Source organism: Heptranchias perlo, chromosome 23 (assembly GCF_035084215.1).
Source record: "Heptranchias perlo isolate sHepPer1 chromosome 23, sHepPer1.hap1, whole genome shotgun sequence".
Taxonomy (NCBI): domain Eukaryota; kingdom Metazoa; phylum Chordata; class Chondrichthyes; order Hexanchiformes; family Hexanchidae; genus Heptranchias; species Heptranchias perlo.
The window spans coordinates 49,915,757-49,931,470 of record NC_090347.1 but is presented as its reverse complement, the minus strand read 5'-3'; positions in this window follow the sequence as shown (position 1 = coordinate 49,931,470).

Genomic DNA, 15,714 nt, shown 5'->3' with positions numbered 1-15,714 from the left:
GTCCATGGCAGCAGCCCACCTACAGGTCGTTATCATCGATCTGATATTGAGGCAGATTCCTATTGTTTATCGGGAGCAGTTTCTTTTCCTGCGAGCAATCCCCGTGTGTAATATCCACGCCGTCCTGCTTTATGCAGCCACAGACTGTTCTATCTGTTTCACAGTAACTTTCACCTTTGATCGATTTGTGGCCATTTGTTGCCAGAAGCTGAAAACTAAATATTGCACTGAGAAAACGGCGGCTGTGGTTCTGGGAACAGTGACTGTGCTGAGCTGTTTAAAGAGCACTTTCTGGTACTTTATGTTAACAAGTAAATATCAACTTAATAATAGTCCGTGGTTTTGTTATGTAACACTCGAAGTTACTGATTCACAATTGTGGACAGTAATCGAACTCTTTCATTATATTCTAGCCCCGTGTGTCCCATTTGTTCTGATCCTGCTGCTCAATGCTTTCACCGCCAGACACATTTTAGTGGCCAGCAGAGTCCGCAGGAGACTCCGGGGCCACAGCAGTGGGGAGAGTTCCAGTGACCCAGAAATGGAGAACCGCAGGAAATCAATTATTTTACTGTTTGTTATCTCAGGGAATTTCATACTGTTATGGGCGATGTTTATGGTACATTCCGTGTAGAATCGGATGTGGCATTTTCTCGATGATGTTGGATCTCTTCCTGGATATGTACAAGAAATATGCTTCAACTTCTGAGTTGCTGCACAAACACTTGTATTTATGCCGTGACCCAGAGTAAGTTCAGAGAGCAGTTGAAGAAAGTGGCGAAATATCCGTTTACTGTAATTATTACATCATTTAAATAACTGAAAGAGCTGCAGGCTTTTCCGAAATCAAAAACAGCGCGATCCAATATTATGTCCAATCCACCCTCCCCGGTGCAATTGGACATCCCAGAATGGCCGATAATCTGTGGTCTGGAGACAATGAGTCGCAAATCTGAACCGGGATGATGGAATAAGCTGCCTACGTACATTCTAAGGTGAATTGTCCGAGGTCCGAGTAGGAGGACATTCCCAGGGAGCATCCGGTAAAACTTACATTCCCACGGAAGAGCCGGTGAACAATTATATTCCCAGGATCAGTCTGGTAAAGAGTTACCTTTCCAAGGATAATCCGGTAAATATTTACATCCCCAGTTACTGTCCGGTGAAAACTTGCATTCGCAGCCGACGTCCGGTAAGCAATTACATTCCCAGGAACCATCAGGTAAGCACTTATATTACCAGGGATATTACGGTAAAAACTTACATTCCCGGGGACCGTCCAGTAAACAAATAAATTCCCAGCAACCGTCTGGTAAATACTTACATAGAAACATAGAACATTAACGGCGCAGAAGGAGGTCATTTTGCCCATCATGAATGTGCCGGTGGAAAAAGAGCTCCCCAGCCTAATCCCACTTTCTGGCACTTGGCCTGTAGTCTTTTAGGCTATGGCATATCAAGTGCATATCCAAGTATCTATTAAATGCGATGAGGGTTTCTGTCTCTACCACCCTTTCAGGTAGTGATTTCCTGACCCCCCTCACCCTCAGGTTGAAATCAAATCGCCAACCCCCGTCTAATCCTTCTACCAATTACTTTAAATCGATGCCCCCTGGTTATTGACCTCTCTGATAAGGGAAATAGTTCCTTCAAATCCACTTTATCTCGGCCCCTCGTAATTTTATACACCTCAATTAAATTACCCTTCATCCTCCTCTGTTCCAAGGAGCCCAACCCCAGCCTGTCCAATCTTTCATCATAGTCCTGGCAACATCCTCGTAAAACTCCTCTGTACCCTCTCTTCTGTAATCACATCTTTCCTGTAATTTGGTGAACAGAACTGTACGCAGTACTCAAGCTGTGGCCGAACCTGTATTTTATACAGTTCCAGCATAAGCTCCCCGCTCTTATAGTCTATGCCTAGGCTGATAAAGGAAAGTATCCCGTGTGCCTTCTTAACCACCTTGTCCACCTATCCTGCTACATTCAGGGACCTGTGGACATGCACTCCAAGGTAGGTCTCTTCATCTACACCTCTCAGTATCCCCCAATTGATTGTGTATTCCCTTTCCTTGTGTTTACTTTGTCAAATGCATTACCTCACACTTCTCCGGATTGAATTCCATTTGCCACTTTTCTGCCCACCTGACCAGTCCATTGATATCTTCCTGCAGTCTACAGCTTTCCTCCGCACTACCAACCACACAGCCAATTTTTGTATCATCTGCAAACTTCTTAATCATGCCCCCTACATTAAAGTCTAAATCATTAATATATACCACAAAAAGAAAGGGACCTAGTACTGAGCCCCGTGGAACCCCACTGGAAACAGCCTTCCAGTCACAATAATACCCGTCGACCATTACCCTTTGCTTCCTGCCACTGAGCCGATTTTGGATTCAATTTGCCACTTTCCCTTGGATCCCGTGGGCTTTTACTTTGCTGACCAATCTGCCATGTGGTACCTTGTCAAAGGTCTTGCTAAACTCCATGTAGACTACATCAAATGCACTACCCTCATCGACCCTCCTTGTTACCTCCTCAAAAAAATTAATCGAGTTGGTCAGACACGACCTTCCCATAACTAATCTATGTTGACTGTCCTTGATTAATCTGTGCCATTCTAAAGGACGGTTTATCCTGTCCCTCAGAATTGATTCCAATAATTTGCCCATCACCGAGGTTAGACTGACTGGCTGTAATTACTAGGTCAATTCTTTTTTTCCCTTTTTAAACAATGGCACAACATTAGCAGTCCTCCAATCCTCTGACACCACGACTGTAGCCAGGGAGGATCGGAAAATGATGGTCATTGCCTCCGCTATTTCCTCCCTTGCTTATTTTAGAAGCCTAGGATACATTTCATCCGGGCCTGGTGATTTATCTACTTTCAAGGATGCTAAACCCCTTAATACTTCCACTCTCACTATGTTTATTCCATTCAATATTTCAGACTCCTCCTCCTTAACTACAATCTGTGCTGCGTCCCCCACTTTCGCGAAGACAGACACAAAGTAGTCATTAAAACCATACCCACATATAAAGGGTGACTGTGTTACATTGACTGCCATGTGACTGTGTTACTTTGACTGCCATGTGACTGTTTTACTTTGACTGCCGGCTGACTGTTTTACATTGACTGCCATGTGACTGTGTTACATTGTCTGCGGGGTGATTGTGTTATATTGACTGACATGTCACTGTGTTACACTGAATGACATCTGACCATGTTACCTTGACTGCAGGGTGACTGAGTTACATTGACTGCCGGGAGACTGTGTTACATTGACTGCCATGTGACTGTGGTTACATTGCCGGCCATGTGACTGTGGTTACATTGCCTGCCATGTGACTGTGGTTACATTGATTGCCATGTGACTGTGTTACATTGCCTGCCATGTGACTGTGGTTACATTGACTGCCATGTGACTGTGTTACATTGTCTGCCATGTGACTGCTTTACTTTGTTTACCATGTGACTGTGTTACATTGCCTTCCATGTGACTGCAGTTACATTGACTGCCGGGTGACTGTGTTACATTCACTGCCATGTGACTGTGTAGCATTGTTTGCCATGTGACTGTGTTACCTTGACTGCCGGGTGACTGTGTTACATTGACTGCCATGTGACTGTGTTACTTTGACTGCCATGTGACTGTTTTACATTGCCTGCCATGTGACTGTGGTTATATTGCCTGCCATGTGACTGTGTTGCATTGACTGCCATGTGACTGTGTTACATTGTCTGCCATGTGACTGTGTTACATTGTCTGCCATGTGACTGTGTTACATTGAATGCCATGTGACGGTGTTACATTGACTGCCATGTGACTGTGTTGCATTGTCTGCCATGTGACTGTGTTACATTGACTGCCATGTGACTGCAGTTACATTGTTTGCCGGGGGCAGTGTTACATTGACTGCCAAGTGACTGTGTTACATTGTCTGCCATGTGACTGTGTTGCATTGACTGTCATGTGACTGTGTTACATTGACTGCCATGTGACCATGTTACATTGACGGCCTGATGACAGAGTTACATTGACGGCCTGATGACAGAGTTACATTGACTGCCATGTTACTCTTTTACCTTGACTGCCGTGTGACTGTGGTTACATTGTCTGCCGTGTGACTGTGTTACATTGAATGCCATGTGTCTTTGGTTAAATTGTCTGCCGGGTGACTGTGTTACATTGCCTGCCATGTGACTGTCTTATATTGACTGCCGGGTGCCTGTAATACATTGACTGCCGGACGACTGTGTTACATTGACTGCCATGTGTCTGTGTTACATTGAATGCCATGTGACTGTGTTACTTTGACTGCCGGCTGACTGTGTTACATTGACTGCCATGTGACTGTGTTACATTGACTGACATGTGACTGTGTTATATTGACTGACATGTGACTGTGTTACATTGTCTGCCATGTGACTGTGTTACATTGACTGACATGTGACTGTGTTATATTGACTGACATGTGACTGTGTTACATTGTCTGCCATGTGACTGTGTTACATTGACTGCCAGGTGACTGCAGTTTCTTTCAGTGCCATGTGACTGTGTTACATTGATTGCCATGTGACTGTATTACATTGACTGCCATGTGACTGTCTTACATTGACTGCCATGTGACTGTCTTACATTGACTGCTGGGTGACTGTGTTACATTGACTGCCGGGTGACTGTATTACGTTGACTGCCATGTGACTGTGTTACATTGACTGCCATGTGACAGTGGTTACATTGTCTGCCGTGTGACTGTGTTACATTGAATGCCATGTGGCTGTGTTACATTGACTGCCGGGTGACTGTGTTACATTGACTGCCATGTGACAGTGGTTACATTGTCTTGCCATGTGGCTGTGTTACATTGAATGCCATGTGTCCTTGGTTACATTGTCTGCCGGGTGACTGTGCTTACATTGTCTGCCATGTGACTGTGTTGCATTGACTGCCACGTGACTGTATTACATTGACTGCCATGTGACTCTTACATTGACTGCCGGGTGACTGTGTTGCATTGACTGCCATGTTACTCTGTTACATTCACTGCCGTGTGACTGTGTTACGTTGACTGCCATGTGACTGTGTTACATTGAATGCCATTTGTCTTTTGTTACATTGTCCGCCGGGTGACTGTGTTACATTGCCTGCCATGTGACTGTGTTACATTGACTGCCGGCTGACTGTATTACATTGACTGCCGGGTGACCGTGTTACATTGGCTGCCATGTGACTGTGGTACAGTGACTGCCAAGTGACTGTGGTTACATTGTCTGTCATGTGACTGCGTTACATTGTCTGCCAGCTGACTGTTTTACATTGTCTGCCATGTGACTGCGTTACATTGACTGACATGTGACTGTGTTACTTTGACTGACATGTGACTGTTACATTGTCTTCCATGTGACTGTGTTACATTGACTGACATTTGACTGTGTTACATTGTATGCCATGTGACTGTGTTACATTGACTGCCGGCTGACTGTGTTACATTGACTGCCGGCTGACTGTGTTACATTGTCTGCCATGTGACTGTGTTACATTGACTGAAATGTGACTGTGTTATATTGACTGACATGTGACTGTATTACGTTGACTGCCATGTGACTGTCTTGCATTGATGCCATGTGACTGTCTTACATTGACTGCCGGGTGACTGTGTTACGTTGACTGCCGGGTGACTGTGTTACGTTGAGTGCCATGTGACTGTGTTACATTGACTGAAATGTGACTGTGTTATATTGACTGACATGTGACTGTATTACGTTGACTGCCATGTGACTGTCTTGCATTGATGCCATGTGACTGTCTTACATTGACTGCCGGGTGACTGTGTTACGTTGACTGCCGGGTGACTGTGTTACGTTGAGTGCCGTGTGACTGTGTTACTTTGACTGCCATGTGACAGTGGTTACATTGTCTTGCCGTGTGGCTGTGTTACATTGAATGCCATTTGTCCTTGGTTACATTGTCTGCCGGGTGACTGTGTTACATTGCTTGCCATGTGACTGTGTTACATTGACTGCAATGTGACTGTGTTACATTGTCTGCGGGGTGACTGTGTTGCATTGACTGCCATGTGACTGCAGTTACATGTACTGCCGGGTGACAGCGTTACATTGACTGCCAAGTGACTGTGTTACTTTGTCTGCCATGTGACTGTGTTACATTGACTGCCACGTGACTGTATTACATTGTCTGCCATGTGACTGCGTTACATTGTCTGCCAGCTGACTGTGTTACTTTGTCTGCCATGTGACTGTGTTACATTGACTGCCACGTGACTGTATTACATTGACTGCCATGTGACTGTGTTACTTTGACTGCCATGTGACTGTTTTACATTGCCTGACATGTGACTGTGGTTATATTGCCTGCCTTGTGACTGTGTTGCATTGACTGCCATGTGACTGTGTTACATTGTCTGCCATGTGACTGTCTTACATTGACTGCCGGGTGACTGTTGCATTGACTGCCATGTTACTCTGTTACATTCACTGCCGTGTGACTGTGTTACGTTGACTGCCATGTGACTGTGTTACATTGAATGCCATTTGTCTTTGGTTAAATTGTCCGCCGGGTGACTGTGTTACATTGCCTGCCATGTGACTGTGTTACATTGACTGCCGGCTGACTGTATTACATTGACTGCCGGGTGACCGTGTTACATTGGCTGCCATGTGACTGTGGTACAGTGACTGCCAAGTGACTGTGGTTACATTGTCTGCCATGTGACTGCGTTACATTGTCTGCCAGCTGACTGTGTTACATTGTCTGCCATGTGACTGCGTTACATTGACTGACATGTGACTGTGTTACTTTGACTGACATGTGACTGTGTTACATTGTCTTCCATGTGACTGTGTTACATTAACTGACATTTGACTGTGTTACATTGTCTTCCATGAGACAGTGTTACATTAACTGACATTTGACTGTGTTACATTGTATGCCATGTGACAGTGTTACATTGACTGCCGCTGACTGTGTTGCATTGACTGCCGGCTGACTGTGTTACATTGTCTGCCATGTGACTGTGTTACATTGACTGACATGTGACTGTGTTATATTGACTGACATGTGACTGTGTTACATTGTCTGCCATGTGACTGTGTTACATTGACTGCCAGGTGACTGCTGTTTCATTCAATGCCATGTGACTGTGTTACATTGCCTGCCATGTGACTGTGTTACATTGACTGCCTGATGACTGAGTTACATTGACTGCCGGATGACTGTATTACATTGATTGCCATGTGACTGTATTACGTTGACTGCCATTTGACTGTCTTACATTGACTGCCATGTGACTGTCTTACATTGACTGCCGGGTGACTGTGTTACATTGACTGCCGGGTGACTGTGTTACGTTGACTGCCATGTGACTGTGTTACATTGACTGCCATGTGCCCTTGGTTACATTGTCTGCCGGGTGACTGTGTTACATTGTCTGCCATGTGACTGTGTTACATTGACTGCCGTGTGACTGTGTTACATTGACTGCCATGTGACAGTGGTTACATTGTCTTGCCGTGTGACTGTGTTACATTGAATGCCATGTGTCCTTGGTTACATTGTCTGCCGGGTGACTGTGTTACATTGCCTGCCTTGTGACTGTGTTACATTGACTACCATGTGACTGTGTTACGTTGTGTGCGGGGTGACTGTGTTGCATTGACTGCCATTTGACTGCAGTTACATTTACTGCCGGGTGACAGTGTTACATTGACTGCCAAGTGTCTGTGGTTACATTGTCTGCCAGCTGACTGTGTTACTTTGTCTGCCATTTGACTGTTACATTGACTGCCACGTGACTGTATTACATTGACTGCCATGTGACTGTCTTACATTGACTGCCGGGTGACTGTGTTACGTTGACTGCCATGTGACTGTGTTACATTGAATGCCATGTGTCTTTGGTTACATTGTCCGCCCGGTGACTGTGTTACATTGCCTGCCATGTGACTGTGTTACATTGACTGCCGGCTGACTATTACATTGACTGCCGGGTGACCGTGTTACATTGGCTGACATGTGAATGTGTTACATTGGCTGCCATGTGACTGCATTACATAGACTGATATGTGACTGTGTTACTTTGACTGACATGTGACTGTGTTACATTGTCTGCCATGTGACTGTGTTACATTGACTGACATTTGACTATGTTACATTGTATGCCATGTGACTGTGTTACATTGACTGCCATGTTACTCTGTTACATTGACTGCCGTGAGACTGTGTTACATTGACTGCCGTGTGACTGTTACATTGATTGCCATGTGACAGTGATTACATTGTCTGCCGTGTGACTGTGTTACATTGAATGCCATGTGTCTTTGGTTAAATTGTCCGCCGGGTGACTGTGTTACATTGACTGGCGGCTGACTGTATTACATTGAATGCCGGGTGACCGTGTTACATTGGCTGCCATGTGACTGTGTTACATTGTCTGCCAGCTGACTGTGTTACATTGTCTGCCATGTGACTGCGTTACATAGACTGACATGTGACTGTGTTACTTTGACTGACATGTGACTGTGTTACATTGTCTGCCATGTGACTGTGTTACATTGACTGACATTTGACTGTGTTACATTGTATGCCATGTGACTATGTTGCATTGACTGCCAGTGACTGCAGTTTCATTCAATGCCATGTGACTGTGTTACATTGACTGCCATGTTACTCTGTTACATTGACTGCCGTGTGACTGCGTTACATTGACTGCCGTGTGACTGTGTTACGTTGACTGCCATGTGACTGTGTTACATTGACTGCCATGTGACTGTGTTACATTGTCTGCGGGGTGACTGTTTTACATTGACTGCCACGTGACTGCGTTACATTGTCTGCCATGTGACTGTGTTACATTGACTGACATGTGACTGTGTTACATTGACTGCCATGTGACTCTGTTACATTGACTGCCATGTGACTGTGTTATATTGACTGCTGGGTGACTGTGTTACGTTGACTGCCGTGTGACTGTGTTACATTGAATGCCATGTGTCTTTGGTTACATTGTCTGCCGGGTGACTGTGTTACATTGCCTGCCATGTGACTGTGGTTACATTGACTGCCATGTGACTGCAGTTACATTGACTGCCGGGTGACTTAGTTACATTGACTCCCATGTGACTGTGTTACATTGAATGCCATGTGACTGCAGTTAAATTGACCGCCAGGTGACTGTGGTTTCATTGACTGCCATTTGACTGTGGTTACATTGACTGCAATGTGACTGTGTTACATTGACTGCCGGGTGACTGTGTTACGTTGACTGCCATGTGAAGTGTTACATTGTCTGCAATGTGACTGTGTTACATTGTCTGCCATGTGACTGTGGTTACATTGACTGCCATGTGAAGTTTTACATTGACTGCCATGTGACTGTGTTACATTGACTGCCATGTGACTGTGGTTACATTGACAGCCATGTGACTGTGTTACATTATCTCCCAATGTAACTGTTTGACATTGTCGTTTTATTTATTCGTTCATGGGATGTGGCGTCGCTGGCGAGGCCGATATTTATTGCCCATCCCTAATTGCCCTTGAGAAGGTGGTGGTGAGCCGCCTTCTTAAAGGTGGTGAAGATTCTCCCACAGTGCTGTTCGGAAGTGAGTTCCAGGATTTTGAACCAGCGACAATGAAGGAAAGGCAAAATATTTCCAAGTCGGGATGGTGTGTGACTTGGAGAGGAACGTGCAGTTGGTGTAGTTCCCATGTACCTGCTGCTCTTGTCCTTCTAGGTGGTAGAGGTCGCGGGTTTGGGAGGTGCTGTCGAAGAAGCCTTGGCTAGTTGCTGCAGTGCATCCTGTGGATGTTACACACTGCAGCCACAGTGCGTCGGTGGTGAAGGGAATGAATGCTTAGGATGGTGGAAGGGGTGCCAGTCAAGCGGGCTGCGTTCTCCTGGATGGTTTCGAGCTTCTTGAGTGTTGTTGGAACTGCACTCATCCAGGCAAGTGGAGAGTATTCCATCACACTCCTGACTTGTGCCTTGTAGATGGTGGAAAGGCTTTGGGGAGTCAGGAGGTGAGTCACTCGCAGCAGGATACCCAGCCTCTGACCTGCTCTTGCAGCCACAGTATTTATATGGCTGGTCCAATTACGTTTCTGGTCAATGGTGTCCCACAGGATATTGATGGTGGGGGATTCGGCGATGGTAATGCCGTTGAATGTCAAGGGGAGGTGGTTAGATTCTCTCTTGTTGGAGATGATCATTGCCTGGCACTTGTCTGGCGCGAATGTTACTTGCCACTTATCAGCCCAAGCCTGGATGTTGTCCAGGTCTTGCTGCATGCGGGCTCGGACTGCTTCATTATCTGAGGGGTTGTGAATGGAACTGAACACTGCAATCATCAGCGAACATCCCCATTTCTGACCTTATGATGGAGGGAAGGTCATTGATGAAGCAGCTAAAGATGGTCGGGCCGAGGACACTGCCCTGAGGAACTCCTGCAGCAATGCCCTGGGGCTAAGATGATTGGCCTCCAACAACCACTACCATCTTCCTTTGTGCCAGGTATGACTCCAGCCACTGGAGAGTTTTCCCCCTGATTCCCATTGACTTCAATTTTACTAGGGCTCCTTGGTGCCACACTCGGTCAAATGCTGCCTTGATATCAAGGGAAGTCATTCTCACCTCACCTCTGGAATTCAGCTCTTTTGTCCATGTTTGGACCAAGGCTGTAATGAGGTCTGGAGCCGAGTGGTCCTGGCAGAACCCAAACTGAGCATCGGTGAGCAGGTTATTGTTGAGTAAGTGCCGCTTGATAGCACTGTCGACGACACCTTCCATCACTTTGCTGATGATTGAGAGTAGACTGATGGAGCGGTAATTGGCCGGATTGGATTTGTCCTTCTTTTTGTGGACAGGACATACCTGGGCAATTTTCCACATTGTCGTGTAGATGCCTGTGTTGTAACTGTACTGGAACAGCTTGGCTAGAGGCGCAGCTTCAGCACTACAGCCGGGATGTTGTCGGGGCCCATAACCTTTGCTGTATCCAGTGCACTCAGCCGTTTCTTGCTATCACGTGGAGTGAATTGATTTGGCTGAAGACTGGCTTCTTTGATGATGGAATATCGGCAGGAGGCCGAGATGGATCATCCACTTCTGGCTGAAGGTGGTTGCAAACGGTTTAGCCTTGTCTTTTGCACTCACGTGCTGGACTCCGCCATCAATGAGGATGGGGATGTTTTCAGAGCATCCTCCTTCCGTTAGTTGTTTAATTTTCCACCACCATTCACGACTGGGTGTGGCAAGACTGCAGAGCTTTGACCTGATCCGTTGGTTGTGGAATCCCTTAGCTCTGTCTGTAGCATGTTGCTTCCGCTCTTTAGCATGGATGTAGTCCTGAGTTGTAGCTTCATCAGGTTGGCACCTCATTTTATGGTACGCCTGGTGCTGCTCTTGGCATGCTCTTCTACACTCCTCATTGAACCAGGGTTGATCCACTGGCTTGTTGGTAATGGTAGAGTGAGTTATATGCCGGGCCATGAGGTTACACATTGTGATGAAATACAATTCTGCTGCTGGTGATGGCCCACAGTACCTCATGGATGTCCAGTTTTGAGCTGCTAGATCCGTTCTGAATCTCTCCCATTTAGCACGGTGATGGTGCCAAACAACATGTTGAATGGTGTCCTCAGTGTGAACCCGGGACTTCGGCTCCGCGAGGACTGTGCAGTGGTCTCCTCTATTCAAGAAAGGAGGGAGACAGGAAGCAGGAATCTACAGGCCAGTTAGCTTAACATCTGTCCGAGGGGAAATGCTGGTATCTATTAGTAAGGAGGTTATAGCAGGGCACTTAGAAAATCTGAATGCAATCAGGCAGTGTCAACACGGCTTTGTGAAGGGGAATCGTGTTTGACTAATTTATTAGAGTAGTTTGAGGAAGACGCAAGCAACGTAGATACAGCGGATCCTGTGCATGTGGTGTTCTTGGGTTTCCAGAAAGCTTTTGACAAGGTGCCACATCAAAGGCTACTACGCAAAATAAGAGCTCATGGTGTAGAAGGTAACATGTCAGCATGGATAAAGGATTGGTTAGCTAACAGGCAGCAGAGAGTGGGCATAAATGGGTCATTTTCAGGTTGTCAAGATGTAACGAGTGCTTGGGAGTCACATATTTACAATCTATATCAATGACTTGGATGAATCGACCGAATGTATGGTTGCTAAGTTTGCTGATGACACAAAGGTAGGTAGGAAGCTAAGTTTTGAAGAGGACATAAGGAGTCTGCAAAGGGATATAGATAGGTTAAGTGAGTGGGCAAAACATTGGCAGATGGAGTATAATGTGGGAAAATGTGAACTTGTTCATTTTGGCAGGAAGAATAGAAAAGCAGTATATTATTTAAATTGAAAGATTGCAGAACTCTGAGGTGGAGAGAGATCTGGGTGTCCTAGTACATGAACCACAAAAAGTTAGTATGCAGGTAGAGCAAGTGATTAGGAAGGCAAATTGAATGTTGTCATTTATTGCAAGGGGAATGGAATATAAAAGTAGAGATGTTTTGCTACAGTTGTACAGGGCATTGGTGAGACCAAATCTAGAATATTGTGTACAGTTTCGGTCTCCTTATTTAAGAAAGGACATAATTGCTTTGGAGGCGGTTCAGAGAAGGTTCACTCGACTGATTCCTATGAGGAAAGGTTGAACAAGTTGGGCCTTTATACACTGGAGTTTAGAAAAATGAGAGGTGATCTTTTTGAAAAATATAAGATCCTGAGTGAACGAGAAGGGGTAGATGCTGAGGGGATGTTTCCCCTTGTAGGAGAGACTAGAACAAGAGGACACAGTTTAAAAATAAGGGATCTCACATTTACGACGGAAATAAGGAGATTTTTTTTCCCTCAGAGGGTCGTGAGTCTGTGGAACTCCCTTCCCCAGAGAGCGGTGGAAGCAGGGTCATTGATTATTTTTAAGGCCAAGTTAGACAGATTCCTGATTATCAAGGGAGTCAAAGGTTATAGTAGATAGACGGGAAAGTAGGGTTGAGGTCAAAATCAGATCAGCCATGATCTAATCAAATGGCAGAGCAGGCTCGAGGGGCCGAATGGCCTACACCTGCTCTTAATTCATATGTTCGTATTATTGAATCCGTTGGAAAATATTCTGATTCTCCTTCTCACCGGGACATCCTACTGGGCCTACATCATCAACCCCCCTTACCCCCCCATCCCGTCAGTGCTGAAAAATGCCAGGAAACCCTTGTGTGTACTTTCCAGGTTTTAAAGCCCCTGTGGCTTGCTGGTCCCTACAATTATAGGCCTATGAATTCCAGTCTCTCTCTCCTCCTCAGTGTTTCTTCAGCACATGATTGTTGCTTTCTGGCAAGATTCTTGTCGGGCTGAGAAGGCACACTCCTTATGTCTGATTGTGGGTCGTTTCCCAATTCAGAACAAAGTGCGGAGTGTGAAGACACTCCACTTGCCTTGATATCGGACGTAACCCAGAGGTCAGCAAGCGGTCCTTAATGGGGGTTATCACAGGGGAAGGGAGAGGATAATAAGCTTCATGTGAGTCTTCAGCTGATTTCTGACATATCTGTCTGATTGAAGAATTCCGGGATTGGGGGGATGTGGCGGGGGAAGTGGTATTATGGTCCTTCCTGCACTTTGCTGTTACGTGGCATTATCATCAATGCAATGAGGGTGCCGGGGGGGGGCGTGGCTATGAGAAACGTGCTTGTTGTCGATCACTGTTCCAAGGGGGAGCGACTTCTCTTACATTGGCTGCTCTGGGGAGGTCACTGAACTTCTTCCGTCTTTCAGTAGCAATGCCCAGGTTGCGGGAGGTGAGACTCACTGCCAAAGCCAAAATCCTCCCATTGCGTCTGCACCGTGCCCCAGTGAGTGGTTAGTATCTGGAATGCGCTGCCCGAGGGAGCGTTGGAGGCCGATTCAATCATGGCCTTCTAGAGGGACCTGGATAAGTACTTGAAACGGAGAAATGTGCATGGCAACGGGGATATGGTGGGGAGTGGGACTAGCTGGATTGCTCGTGCATAGAGCCAGCACGGACTCGATCGACCAAATGACATCCTTCCAGGCTGTAACTTTCCATGATTCTATGATTCTAAGTATTTATGCAATTCCCTTTTGAAAGTTATTATTCAATCTGCTTCCACCATTTCCGGATCTTAACACATAACTGAGTATTTTTTTTCTTTATGTCGCCTCTGGTTCTTTTTCAATTACCTTAAATCTGTTTTCTCTGGTTACCGACCCTTCTGCACTGGAAACAGCTTCTCATTATTTACTGTATCAAAACCCTTTATTATTTTGAACACCTCTATCAAATCTCCCCTTAACCTTCTCTGCTCCAAGAGAACAACCCCAGCTTCTCCAGTCTTTCCATGTAACTGAAGGCTTTCATCCCTGGTACCACTCTTGTAAATCTTCTCTGCAGCCTCTCTAAGGCCTTGACATCCTTCCTAAAGTGTGGTGCCCAGAATTTGACACATTACTCCAGCTTGGGCCTTTCAGGTCTTTTATAAGGTTCAGCATAACTTCCTTGTTTTTATATACTATGCCTCTATTTGTGAAGCCAACGTTTCTGTGTGTCTTTTTTAACAGCCTTCTCAACTTATCCTGCCAAGACTTGTGTATGTACAACATTTCACCTGTATAAAAATGTCCTTCTGAAGTCTATTACTAACCTCCTCACCTATTATTGCATTTCCAAGTTTCATGTCATCTGCAAACTTTCAAAAAAGGCCTTGTAGCCGCAAGTCCTGGTCATTCATATAAATGAAAAAGAGCAGTGATCCCAACACAGACCCCTGGCAGGCACCACAGCATACACCCTCCGGTCTCAAAAACAAGTTCACCACTACTCTCAGCTTTCATTCCATTCTTCAATTTCGTATCCATGCAGCAACTGCCACTTTTATTTTGCTAACAATTCTATTACGAGGCATTTTATCAAACGTCTTTTGAAAGTCCATATACACAACATGAACTACACTGGCCTCATCAACCCTCTCCGTTACTTCATCAAAGAAGTCAATCAAGTTAGTCAAACACGATTTGCCTTTAAAAAATCCGTGCTGACTTTCATTCATTCACGATATTTTACCAAGGGCAAATCAGAATAATGTCTCTAAAAGTTTCCCCACTACCGATGTTAGGCTGATTGGCCTGTCGATGCCTGTTTTATCCTTCTCCCCTTTTTAGAATAGGGTTGTAACATTTGAAATCCTGCAGTCATCTGGCACCACTCCCATAACGAAGGAAGATTGTGGCCAAAGCCTCGGCAATTTCCACCCTAACTTCCATCAGCAACCGAGGATGTATCCCATCCAGATTAATCCCTCGTTAACTCCACCATTCCTTTGTTTACCTTTTTAATATTTATATGTTTTTAAAGACTTTTGGATTCCCTTTTACGTTACCCGCAAATCTATTCTCATTCACTCTCTTTGCCTCTCGTATTTACTTTTTCACTTTTTGTTGTACTTTTTTATTCAACTTGATTCTTCATTGAATTGTGAATCGAACATTCATCATAAGCCTCCATTTCCTGTTTCATTTTAATCTCTTTATCTTAAGCCATCCGGGGAGCTCCAGCTTTGGATGTCCTTCCTTCCCACTCTTGGACATGTGTCCAGTGTGTACCCGAACAATATCCTCTTTGAAGGCCTCCCATTGTTCATTTACTGCTTGACCTGCCAATCTTAGATTCCAATCCAC